The sequence below is a fragment of the Mesocricetus auratus genome, unplaced genomic scaffold (assembly GCF_017639785.1).
Source record: "Mesocricetus auratus isolate SY011 unplaced genomic scaffold, BCM_Maur_2.0 Super-Scaffold_100006, whole genome shotgun sequence".
Lineage (NCBI taxonomy): Eukaryota > Metazoa > Chordata > Mammalia > Rodentia > Cricetidae > Mesocricetus > Mesocricetus auratus.
In genome coordinates, this window is record NW_024429190.1 from 3,756,650 (window position 1) to 3,769,156 (window position 12,507).

At 37.1% G+C, this 12,507-nt stretch overlaps 1 non-coding gene across 1 annotated transcript; it reads right to left on the reverse strand.

Moving 5' to 3' along the window:
- Positions 1–9,840: 9,840 nt before the first annotated feature.
- Positions 9,841–9,981, reverse strand: LOC121141041. Its single transcript, XR_005877988.1, has one exon. It is a non-coding gene; the product is annotated as a small nucleolar RNA ACA64 (small nucleolar RNA).
- Between the last annotated feature and the right edge of the window lie 2,526 nt (positions 9,982–12,507).

Consider the following 12,507-nt stretch of genomic DNA (forward strand, 5'->3'; position numbering starts at 1 on the left):
GGTACCTAGCAGATGCAGGAACATTTCTTAGACACGCCTTGCCACCCTCCTTTGTAGTATTAACATTGACCTTTCCTGGACTTGGCAAGTACTAAGAACTAGAAATAAAGGCAAGGCATTAGCATTCAAATACAGCATATATCATTAAGGGTAACATAGGGTTCAATCATAAATGAAATAAATACAATTGAACTCAATCATTATCTTAGCTATTGAACTATATAGGAAGACAAAATAAGTTGTCAAACAGATGCAATAGTATGGAGTTGCCATCAAGGTTCAGGGTTCAGGGTTTCAGAAGAGCCTGAAGTGAGGCACTCATTCCTTCAACACATTTAATATTAAGTGTGTCCTTGCAAGCTCTAAAATTCAGTGTCTCCCAATGTCCTACGTGTTGAAGACTCAATCCTAAGGTGCTATTGGAACCTCTCAGAGGAAGCTTATGGGAGGGATTTTGAGTCCCTACCTCACTCTTCTTTCTCTTTGCTCTCTGACTACTTATTTGGGTGGTTTTGGTTCACCATATACTCCTGCCATGTTGTGCTCTCACCCTTGACTCAAAGTATGTAAATTATTGATCAGAACCTCCAAAACTGTGAGCCAATAGCCCTTTTCTCCTTGTAAGTTACTTCTCTCTGATATTTACCACAATAATAGAACACTGATTAACACTCTTATCTCAACACCTGCCAAATGCCAATACTACAGAGATGCTCTCCCTGTAAGAAAGGCCTTGTTTCTGCCTCAAAGAACTTAGATTCTAATTAAGAAAATAGGCCATCAAACAAGCAATTAAAAACAAAGTATTAGACATGATAACGCTTAATGTTCTTGTAGAAAGTCATGATTGTGAAATTATATTACATGACAAAGCACCTATGACAGAGTAGGCACTCAAAAAAGCTTGCATTTTAATGAACTAAACAGTGTCACTTATGTGTAGACAGAATTTTAAACACACGAACATTGTAATACTCTCAGAAGCAAAGAAACTTTTGATGGATCATATAACCTTGAATTAAGCACAAGGTCTTTGTTTCCCATCTGCAGGGACATTTATTTGTTCAGCCCACACTGTCTTTTCTCTCCTAATTTTACCATCTAAGACAGCTTATTAGGAGATTTACCTGATCATACTAAATGTATCTTTCCTTAATCCATCTCATTACCCTTCCAACACCCCTGTACTGGCCTAAACATTTGAATTTCATAGCAGCCTTAATGCAAATATTATCTCATCAAGTTCTAAAGATTCCTAGGAGAGATAGGCTTGAATTACTTCATTTGAATGCATGAGATAGCAGTATTCCCTGTTTACAATGTTTCCCTTAGTCGTAGGTGAGGTCATCAGTATAAAACCAGTGAATGCATTTCAGATCCACTAAGCCCCAGAATAAACCAGCCCTATTTATTCAACTCAATACAGGCCCAGTAAAGTGCCTATAAGGAGATGGGAGATGCTGGGTAGTGACCTGCACACAGTTTTGAACATTCAAATAAAATTTCTCAGAACAAAATGATGGAGAACCATGAGAAAGAGCAAGAAAGAGAGATCGTGCTCAGAAGTAGGGCATTAATTGAAGAGAGCTTCAGGAGAAGCTGAGACAAAGCTTGAATCCTCTCTACTCTGGTCTTAACTCTAAGGGGCTTGAAAAGAGGAATTAACACATCTTTGCTTTCATTCTCCATTCTCCATCAGAGATAAGAGGAAGACTCAGAAAGAAGTTGAATAGATAAGTGCTTTACACATAACTTGAAAAATAAACCAATGTATTACAGGAAATAAATTCTTGTAACCATCCACACACACTGTTAATAGATTCAAATTTCATTCTGTTGGAAAGTTTTATAAAAATATGAATTAATATAACTTCCCAAGAAGAAATAGATGAAACAACATAACTAATAAATTAATTAAGTTAAAATAATATTCAAAGGTCTTCTTACAGAGACCTAAACATTTACCTAAACACACACAAGGAATTAGGAAAGCATTCCTTTCTTATACAAAATGGAGGATGAGATTTGAAAATGATAACAAGGACTTGGCATTTATTTGACACTGGGAGCTTAATACCTGAACTGGAATAGAATATTACAAGAAATTTCATTAAATAAAAATACCAAGACATCCCTTTCCACAGTGTATGCAGACTGAAGGAGCACTTCCCTCAAGAACACAGGCTTCCACATCTGAAATCAATTTCCATCATGTTCTATATTTGCAGATCAAAGAAGAAAAATCTATTTCAAATGACACAAAAATGGTGAAAAGTAAATGCTATTTGTGATTAAAACTGCACTTAGCAAGTTGGAAGTACACATGGTTTACACAGGCTGTAAAATGCAGCATGACAGACTCTGGAATGAACACTACAACTAATGGTGAAACACCAGTATTAAATTTAGAAACAAAACAAGGGTAGGGTACAATTCCCTCATCAATCCTACTCAACGCTGCACCAGAGATTCAAAAATGAGAGGATTTTTTTCCTTAACAGATGAGGAGGAAAAAGCTAGGGATACGACCCCACTGGTATAGCACTTGCTTAGCAAACAGGAAGAGCTCGTAGTCTGTTTGATCCCTAACACCATCTGTGTCTAGTGGCTGTGGGGGCACTTGCCTGTCATCTCAGCCCTTCAGAAGTGGAGGCAGGAGGCTCAAATGTCCATGGCTACACAGCAAGTTTAAGGCCAGCATAACATGCGACCAAATCTCAAATAAATAAGAAGTAAAAAAGGATAAAGTAAATCAAACTTGGCAGGGAATCAAGATAGCTAAGTGGTTAAAGTGTTTTCTGGGCAAGCAAGAAGGCCAGAGAACTGATTCCCCAAAACTCACATAAATTCCAGGTGGGTGTGACCCCCTCCAATAATTGTGGCCTCAGAAGGCAGAGACAAATTGATGAATAAGACTACCCATTAGGAGGGGTTAAAGATTTGATTGATAGATCATGCTTTAGTGAATAAGGTAGAAAGCAATCATAGAAATTTTCTAATATCTGTCTTTAGACCACACACACACACACACACACACACACACACACACACCCCTCTGCAGGTAAGAATACTCATGTACATTAGCATGCACAAGAGAAAAGGAAAAGACAAATAATCACTTTTATAAGAAATATATATACTTGCAAATAATATAACATCTTCTAGACAGTCAACAATTATCTATTAAAGGCACATTCTTAAAATTTAGGGCTTGCTTAGATGTGAGATCAGCATACAATACTTGGTAATATTCCTGTAGACATAATTTTTAAAATGAAAATCAAAGTATAAAATATGATTTTTTCACAATAGTAATCAGAAATCCAGGGCATTTGGAGTATTTTAATATGTTTAGAAATTTAATCTTAAAATAGCATATAAATTATGGCTGAAAACTGAACTATGTACCTGTATTAATATGGATACATCCTTGCAAGAGGTATGCATATGTAGACACAGATACAGATACCAACAGATGAATATGCAGTTAGAAATGATAGAAATACACATAGAGAGAAAAAAATTAATGAAAATATTAAATACTATGATGGCATAATTATTTTCCCCAATTTATCTCTAAATTAATTGTAACTGTGATCAAAACTCAATAAGGTAATTTTTTGAACTTGGCTGGTTGAAATACACAAAGAATAAAGAGCCAGGATTAGATAAGATAGTTCTGAAGAAGGCCCACAATGATATGAAACTTTACTTACAAGATATGATCTTTTCTGACATGGGCTGTTGTAATAAAATGCGCAAAACAGGGTGATTTACAAACAGAAGAAATTCATATTTCACCATTCAGAGGTGGTGAAGTCCATGACCAAGGCATTGCCAGATTGGGTGCCTGGTGGGGATCCACTGTTGGAAAAATGGCACCTGCAGCCACTCTTCTGTAAGGACCACTAGGTGGCCCAGTCAGCTTCTAAAGGCCTCACCTCTTGATGCATTTCACTGAGGATTACTTTGAAGCACGAATTTTGGACGAAATATAAATTATTCAAAGCACTATAGCTATTTCTCTCAAAACATTAAAATTATAGTTATATGTGAAAAATATAATATTACACATCAATAAGAGCAGGATGACTTATTGTGAAACAACATTAGGGAAGTTTCATTATTTGAGTAGAAGAAAAATGTAGTAATATCTGGTATAAAGTGTTTAAAAAGACTTCAGAAAAAAGACAGTATTACATGTTAAAAACTAAAAATAAAAGAAATTCCAAATAGTAAGGAGATGAAAGGAAGAACTACAAATAGACAGATTTCCTAAGCAAGACCCAGTAAAAAAACATAAATAAAATATTGGCAAATGTTGTTATATTAAATTTTAAAATGTTTGCTCTATGCTGGTGAGGCAGATCAACAGGAAAAGTACTTGCTGTAAACATGAGGATGTGTGGTCCAGATGCAGGACCCACATGATAGAAGGAGAGAACTGACCTCTTCAAGCATCCCTGACCCCAGCATGTGTGCCCATCATGACACACAAACACACTCAAGTATATAAATAAACAAATAAACACAATAAAATATTATTTAAAAATAAAATCTCTATGAAGCAAATGGAAAAGATGAACAATAAATATAAAATAGAACATGTAAATAGTTTTACAAATTATACATTAACAAACCAGTAAATACAATACTCACACATGAAGTTCTCAAAAGCCAAAGTTCAATTAAAAAAATACAAAACAATTCTAATATATGATCAACAAAAGAAGAAAACCAACTAACTAATAAACCTGAAAAAAATACTCAAACTCAGAGAAAGCAAACTTTAAAAATAGGTACATTTATCTTACTGGCCTTAAAAAATTCAGAAAATGTGGTCACATGCTAGAGATAATATTCAGACAGCATGCTTGTGAGAGAATAATTCTTGCCATCATTTTTGCTGTCCTGTTGAAAATTTGGAGTTACTTAAAATGAAATGAATATAGCTTTTACATTATGCTTCCACTGCCAGTTCTTACACTGAAATAATGTTGTCTACATGTATAAATCAATATCAAGAGTAACAGTAATTAAGTTAAAAATAAAGAGGGGGAATGATAGAGAGACCGAGGCAAAGAACAAGTAATACACATACCCTTCAATAGGAAACTAGGTAAGTAAATTTTTATAGTGTAGGTAAACCCTAATATAGAGCAATATTAAGTAGAGATGGGTATATACACCATCTTATTAATATAGGAACTAACAAAATCATGTGTGTTGTTTCCAGTCATATACAAAGCCACACACAATTCATATATGTAGGACAGTTCTGCTCCTGATTCATTGGTTCACTGAGTTCACTAAATGAAATCATTTCTTTGATCTCACATGGCTGGCCTGTCTTTGTATCCTCAGAGACACTCTCACAAGGTTATTTTCCTATACACATTACCTAGCACAAACAGACTACGTGATTTAACCATTCATGGTGAGAATCTGTTTTAGTTTTATTGTTTGTCTTTGTACATACCTTCCAGTAATTCCATTTTCCCATCTCACTTTTCCTCTCATGTGGTACTTGGTTTCCTGTGCATCCTTTATGTATCCCCTCTTCCTTCTCCTCCCCATCTTCCTTCTCTGTCCTCTTGTGAACATACCAGTTTCCCTTACCCACTCCCTTCTTCCTCCAGTGTTGCACATCTTCTCTTTCTTACCTGTCAGATGAAAATGACAAACTGCAAAGAGCTAAAGACTTCAAAGTGCCCATAGTTCACTAGAGTATAGGCATAATGGCAAGTTAAAAATTATTGTAACAGACCTTCAATACCCATTTAATTACAGAGGTTAGGTACCTAGTAAGGGACTGGCGGGGGGGGGGGAGGATCTCGCAAAAAGGTAAATAAAATATCCTGTTATTACCAGGGAGCCTGCATGGAACCAATGTAAGCCCTCTACATATATGCAACAGTTGTGGAGCTCCCAACAATGGGAGCAGGTACTGTTTCTAACACTTACCTGACTCGTTAGGAAACTCTTTCTCATACTGTATTGCCTTGCCCAGCCTAAATGATAGGGGAGGTGATTAGTCTTTCTGCAACTTGATATGCCATGCTTTGCTGATATCTGTGAGATGCCCAGCCCTTTGTGAACAGAACAGAGGAGAAGTGGATTGAGGGGCTGGGGGAAAGGAATGGAAGGAGAGGAGGGAGGGAAAACTTCAGTTAGGCTGTAAAATATTTAAATTTTCAAAAAAGAATATGTTACTGTTGAGATATAGGGGGGAAAAGTTCAAGAATTACATGGGAAGGGGGATGGAAGATAGGTGTAATGGAGGGAATATGAGGAGGGACAACTAACACTAAGGACCATATGAAGACCAGTTATTGTGTAAGAGCCTAAGTTATATACACATATGAAAGGAATCTAAATGGAGTCACTAGTAATAGGGGAGAGAAGGTTCAAACTAGATCTCTTGTAACACCAAGTAAAACCTCTGGTGCCAGGAGTGGTTTATATTTTGCTTAGTCATTAGCCAAAAGGCCCCATTGTACGTGTTCCCCCACATTACAGACTGTCCCCAAAGCAATATATTGCTTGTTCACCACAAACTAATAGGAAGGCCCTATTAGTAGTCAATGCATATCTCATCACACACAGAGAAGTTGAGCTGGCACATAACATAATGCTTCACTCCTACTGACAAACATCTATGGCGCTGAAAGTGAGACACTCTGCACATTGTTGAAGGAGAAAGGCAATCATCAACCCAGATGCAGGCCAATCCTGCAACCTACAACCCACCTGCAAGATATGTTAAGCAGTAGTGGTACAAACATTGTGGGACTAACCAACTACTGTCTGGTTGGATTTAAGGCCTGATCCATGAATTGGAACTCTTTCCAGACACTGCAAGAGTAGCCAAAAACCTGAGAATGGACAAGACATAGGTCTTGGGGAAAACCAAATACTATTGTTCTGAAACTAAAGCAATAGCAATAAAATGACACCTAACAACATCCTGCTGTATTCATAGATCAATGTCTTGCTAACCCATCATCAGAGAAGCTAAGTCTTATACTAGATAGGAACTAACACAAAGACCTACATGTTGTGTGATATTCTGATTGTGTTCTGACAAATAAAACTTGTTTGGAGTCAGAGGGTGAAGCTAGCCATTAGCTAATCAAAATTAACCATAGAAGTCTTACAGACCACTCTAGCCAGGAGTTGAGATAAGCTCTGTACTTTTCCATTATACAGAGACTGAGCAAAAAATGACACAGCTACCTCTCCTAGGACTTGACAATTATACCAAATTTTCAGGATCCCCTAAAGATGTCATCCTCCCCAGACAACAGGAAGTAATTTAAAAACATGATGCCCATATTCCCAAGAGGTTGGATGGGAGGTTTTTGCTCATTCAATGGGTTATGGATATTGTCATTGTTTAAGGGGCTTGGTTACAAGTTGTTATTGGCAGTGGTCAGGAAAAAAGCTTAACAAAGGAGATTAGATTCAGAGATCTTGCTATAAAAAGAAAAGGGGGGATACGGAAATGATAGGGTAAAAGAGTAGATTATTGAATCTATCCTTTAAATAAAAAAGCAACTATTAGTCCTTTGGTATGGATTTTTGTATATTGATACAAATTTAAAGATATTTTTGTTAGAACCAACTGTACTTACATTTCTACTCTTGTCAAGTTATTGCACCTATATAGCTCATTTAACAATATGATGTGAATTTCTAGTCCTTAAAAGTTATCATTACAAACTATGTAGGATAATAAAGAAATTCAGCTTAATAATTAGTCACCTATTACAATCAAATTTGTAGTCATGTTAAGTATGTTTTTAAGTTCAAAATGAGATATATTTTAGAAAGACAGGTGATCTTCAAACACTTCAGTGATCTACAGATTACAATACTTAAGATGTTTAATAACAAAAGGTCTTTATGACTGAGATATGTCTACTTCAAAGAAGATGATGGGAGCTGGGCGTTGGTGGCACACGCCTTTAATCCCAGCACTCGAGAGGCAGAGGCAGGCGGATCTCTGTGAGTTCGAGGCCAGCCTAGTCTACAAAGTGAGTTCCAGGACAGCCTCCAAAGCCACAGAGAAACCCTGTCTTGAAAAACAAAAACAAAAAAACAAACAAACAAAAAAAAAACAAAGAAGATGATGGGTATTGAAGAAACTCCACATGAAGTTTACTTTCTTTGTGGCAAAAGTTAGCCACTGGTCAAGAAACTGCCTTTGCCTAGACTACTGACAGTATGCTGTCCAAATTGGACAAGCAGGACACAAAAGAAATTGACTGCTGAACTTTGCTAAGAAAAAAATGGGGTAGTCCTTCAAGAATCCTACTTCACAGAAAAGTCTGTCAGATATTCTAGGCCAGCAAGCCAAAGATGGATGTCCCAGCATTACAAAGAAATCTTGACTGATTCTTCAGGCAGCCAGCTATTTCTGTCATTTCATACTTTTGGAAGATGTTTAGTCTACACTTCCTGTTTACTCAGGTAATATTATATCCTTCTTGGGTCTCCAATGGATTTTGAAAACTAGATATCATTACAGTTTTCCTTGTTACCAAATTCAGAAAAGAAACCTATAAAAGAGGTATAACCTAGTGTATAAGGTTGAGAGATGTAAAAAGATAGCTTGAGATTAGTAATACAAGACAATATAGAAAGTGAATTAGGTACAACACTTTGGACTCACTAAAATAAGATAGATAATGGAGTATTTCCTCTGAATTTGTCAATGCAAATGAACTGGAAATTGATAATGCAATTCTTGCCTGTATTTGTATATAGTTATGGTACTTATTTTATATAGTTTTACTATGTTAGTTAAAACCTTCACTTTTTATTTAGACAAAAAGGGGGGGAATGTTGTTTGATATTTTAATTGTACTTTGACAAAAAAAACTTGCTTTTAGTCAGAGGGTGGAGCTAGTCACTAGCTGACCCAAATTGTCCATAGAGGTTTGGGGGGTCTATACACAGAGAGGAGATAGGAAGTAGTAAGGTAGGGATGAGAAAAGATCTGGGTCCTTTTGGAGAAAGAAACAGAAGAGGGAGGAGATGACCAGTGGCTGCTCCCCTGTTTCTCTGATCTTTCAGGTTCTTACCCCAATATTTGACTATTGATTTTTTATAGATGAAGAATAATTAGGCAAATGCTTTAACCACAACTGGACAGTGCAGTGAGTGTCTTTGGAGCACTCAGTCCTAAAAGGGACATCGTCATCAAACCTGTCCCCACAAGTCCCAGCAAGCTGTGTGGATGAGGAAGCAGAAAGATTGGAGGAGACAAATGCGAATGGATGACCCCTAGGAAATAGTGGCTTCCGGGTGCAACAGGACTGATATACACATGAACTCACAGAGACTGCAGCCCCACATATAGGTACTGCACAAGTTCAAGCCAGGTGGGGTTCCAACACTAAGAAGGGAAAGTGGACATTGGCTTCTACCCATAATCAAGAAGCTAAATGTAAATGATACCTGCTGGCAAAGGAAATCTTAGTTTTCCCCAGCACAGCCTCACTGAGTATATTAACCACACTTAGGGGTAGGTACCATGCCCAGGAGTAGTTGCCATCACAAAATGAACACAGTGGTATTTTCATTGAAAAAAAAATTCTGATAAAATATTCAGCGTAATTTGATAGAAATTTCCCATTAACCAAAACCTGGCTAAAAGGCAGGAGCCTTCAAAATACCTTTTTTAAAAGTTAAGCATTTTAGTTAAGCAATGGGGACAACTAGACCCTGTCATCCTTGCTATCCAGGCCACAGCCATGTCCAGCAACTGTGAAAACAATATGTGGTTCTGACCACTGCCAGAAGCCAGAATATTCAAGCAGCTAAGCAATCCTCTGTGGCTCTCGGGGGCCTGGGTTTCAACTTCCCCACTACCCTGAGGTAGCAGGTGGTGATGTGAGGCCTCTATTTGTTCTGAGCAGGGGATCTTAAACACCGCATAACCATCAAGGACAATGCCAGGGATAAATTTCAATGAACATTGACCTTATAGGCGATTTTTAATGAAATGGATTTTATCAGACTCTTTTTCCATGATGACTCATTCTAAACCAGAGGAAATTAACTGATCAAGGAAGGCAAAAAGCTGTTATGCATTCACTCTGAATTTCTCTTAGAAAAACAAGAGCGAATTATGCAATCACAGGCTATGGGTCGCACCCAGCCCTGGGGATGCACAATGAGAAGGTGAAGAATCAGGTTGTGCTCATTGTGAAGGAAAGCGTGGGCTTGTTAGAAAACAGAACCACCACTAGACGTTCTTTATACTGTATTTGGGATGCTGGACCAGATCAAAATGCTGTCACTGTGTACAGACTCCTGTCTATCTGTAAGCCTTTCTAGTCTAGTCAATATGAAAATAAACTTTCTTGCTTGGAAAAATAACTAGAAATTGAAAGATGAGACAGGTTGAAGTTTTTGTGAGAATGACTAAGACCACAAAATAGGAACGGGATGATTTGGGAGGCGCCATAAGGAAGTGGTTAAAAGAATTACAATCACAGCAAGAGAAAAACCAACTTCAGATGGACTTCCTACCTTGGCCTTTAATAGCCAGACAGCTTATGATACTTATTTTATTTCTGAGTATTCCTTCTCAGCAAAGTTATATGTATATACATACATATATATATGGATGTGAATATATGGTGTGTGTATGTGTGTTTGTAAACATATGTTTACAAAAATATTTCAGTAACATAGTACACTTCTGAAAAAACTGACGTATATATTTGGTATGTATTTCAGTAGAGTTATGTCAAAAGCTATGGTCAACTTAATCTATGATACATTGTTAGGTACAATTAAACAATAAAATATGAATATGCTTGTTCTAACAACTTTGTTTTTCCTAGGGGTAAGTAATCATGTCTCCTAAACTATTTGTTATCTAAAAGCCAGGTATAAAGTTTATACTAGAAACTGCCCCCTTGTGGACCTGGATAAGGAGAATTCCTCCTCCAGAACTGACTTCTATTTTTCATCGCACACTCTTTAGTATCTTATTATTATTATACACTCAGAGATATAATGGCTTTAAATAAGAATCAGAGTCCACTTTACCAAACACCCTGAAGCATGGTTTGGAACTGAGTCCTGAGTAGAACATGCAAAGATGTTGAGGTCTGTGCTAGGCAAAGTTCAGTTTGCCTTGAAGAGAACATAGGTAGAAATGTGGACATTAGGGACTCCGCTGAAGGCCCAAGAAGAAAATAAGAACTGTAGAGAAACCTCTGTAGTATCAAAGAATATATTATTAATCATTAACAGATTAGGTAGAAATATGAATAAAAAGCACCATCCTGGTGAGTCTCAGACAGACATGAGAAACACAAAACAGAAGGAGAATGTTGAGAATAAACAACGCAGAAAAAATGTCAAGAAGCTCTGCTGAACTGTGCCCATCTCCCGGTGTCTGGTAGTAGGCAGAACCAAAACAGGACACGGGTCTAAGGAGAGTTCTAAGAAAGGCATTGAAACAGCAGCCTAGGTTATTCTTGCAATATATAGTAAAACATGAGAATAAAGAGATAAATTAAAGGTGTTATTAAGAAAAACAAGAATCAGAATTTGTTGACTTTGCAAACTCTCTGCCTACTTGTACTGCCAGGAATAAGGAAAGTTATTCAGAGAAAAGACTAGGTTGTATAGCTGAATGACCATCTGATGGGTACTTTGATACATGTATTAGTCAGGGTACTCTACAGGAACAGAACTGATAAAATATATATGATTATATAATATATATTTCTATATGAATATATATATGTTCTATGGAATATATATGTATGAATCATATAGAACAAATTATAGGCTGTGGTTCAACCAGGAATCCAGTAGTTTTACAGTCCACAAGTGTAGGCGTCTCAGCTGGTTTTCAATACACACTGAAATCAAGAAGAAGTTCTAATACCAGTGAAGGGATGAATTTCTCAGAGAGAGTGAAGCAAGCATGCAAAGAGGGAGATCAAGCTTCCGTTTGTTATATCCTTTATATAAACTGCCTGCAGAAGTTGTGGCCCAGGTTAAAGGTGGGTCTCACACGTCAAAGATGTGGAATAAAAGTGGGTCTTCCTACTTCATATGATTTAATTTTTAAAAAAAACCTCACAGATATACCCAGCCACTTGGATTTAGTTCATTCCAGATGTAGTCAAGTTGACAACCAAGAATAGTCATCAACTAGGCATGTGAACCACAAGTTTAATCAAGCAAGTTCCTCAGGAGAAGCCCTGAAGAGAGACTGGATTATGCCCCATTGCCAGGTGGAATGGAATTAGACAGATTAAATTCAGAGAATGAAAAAATGTTGTCATATTACTGGAATTCACAAGACAGAATGAGCTGTCCTGATGTGAACAGTTATTGTCCTTCCAAACTGTGAATGACCAATTAAATGGTGGTTCCGAGAGCCTCAGAGCCACATGCTGCCCCAGACCCAGCAGCTCTAGTTCTACCTCCTCTATTTCAAACCACAGAGTCTTTACAATTTGTGTATGCCACCAT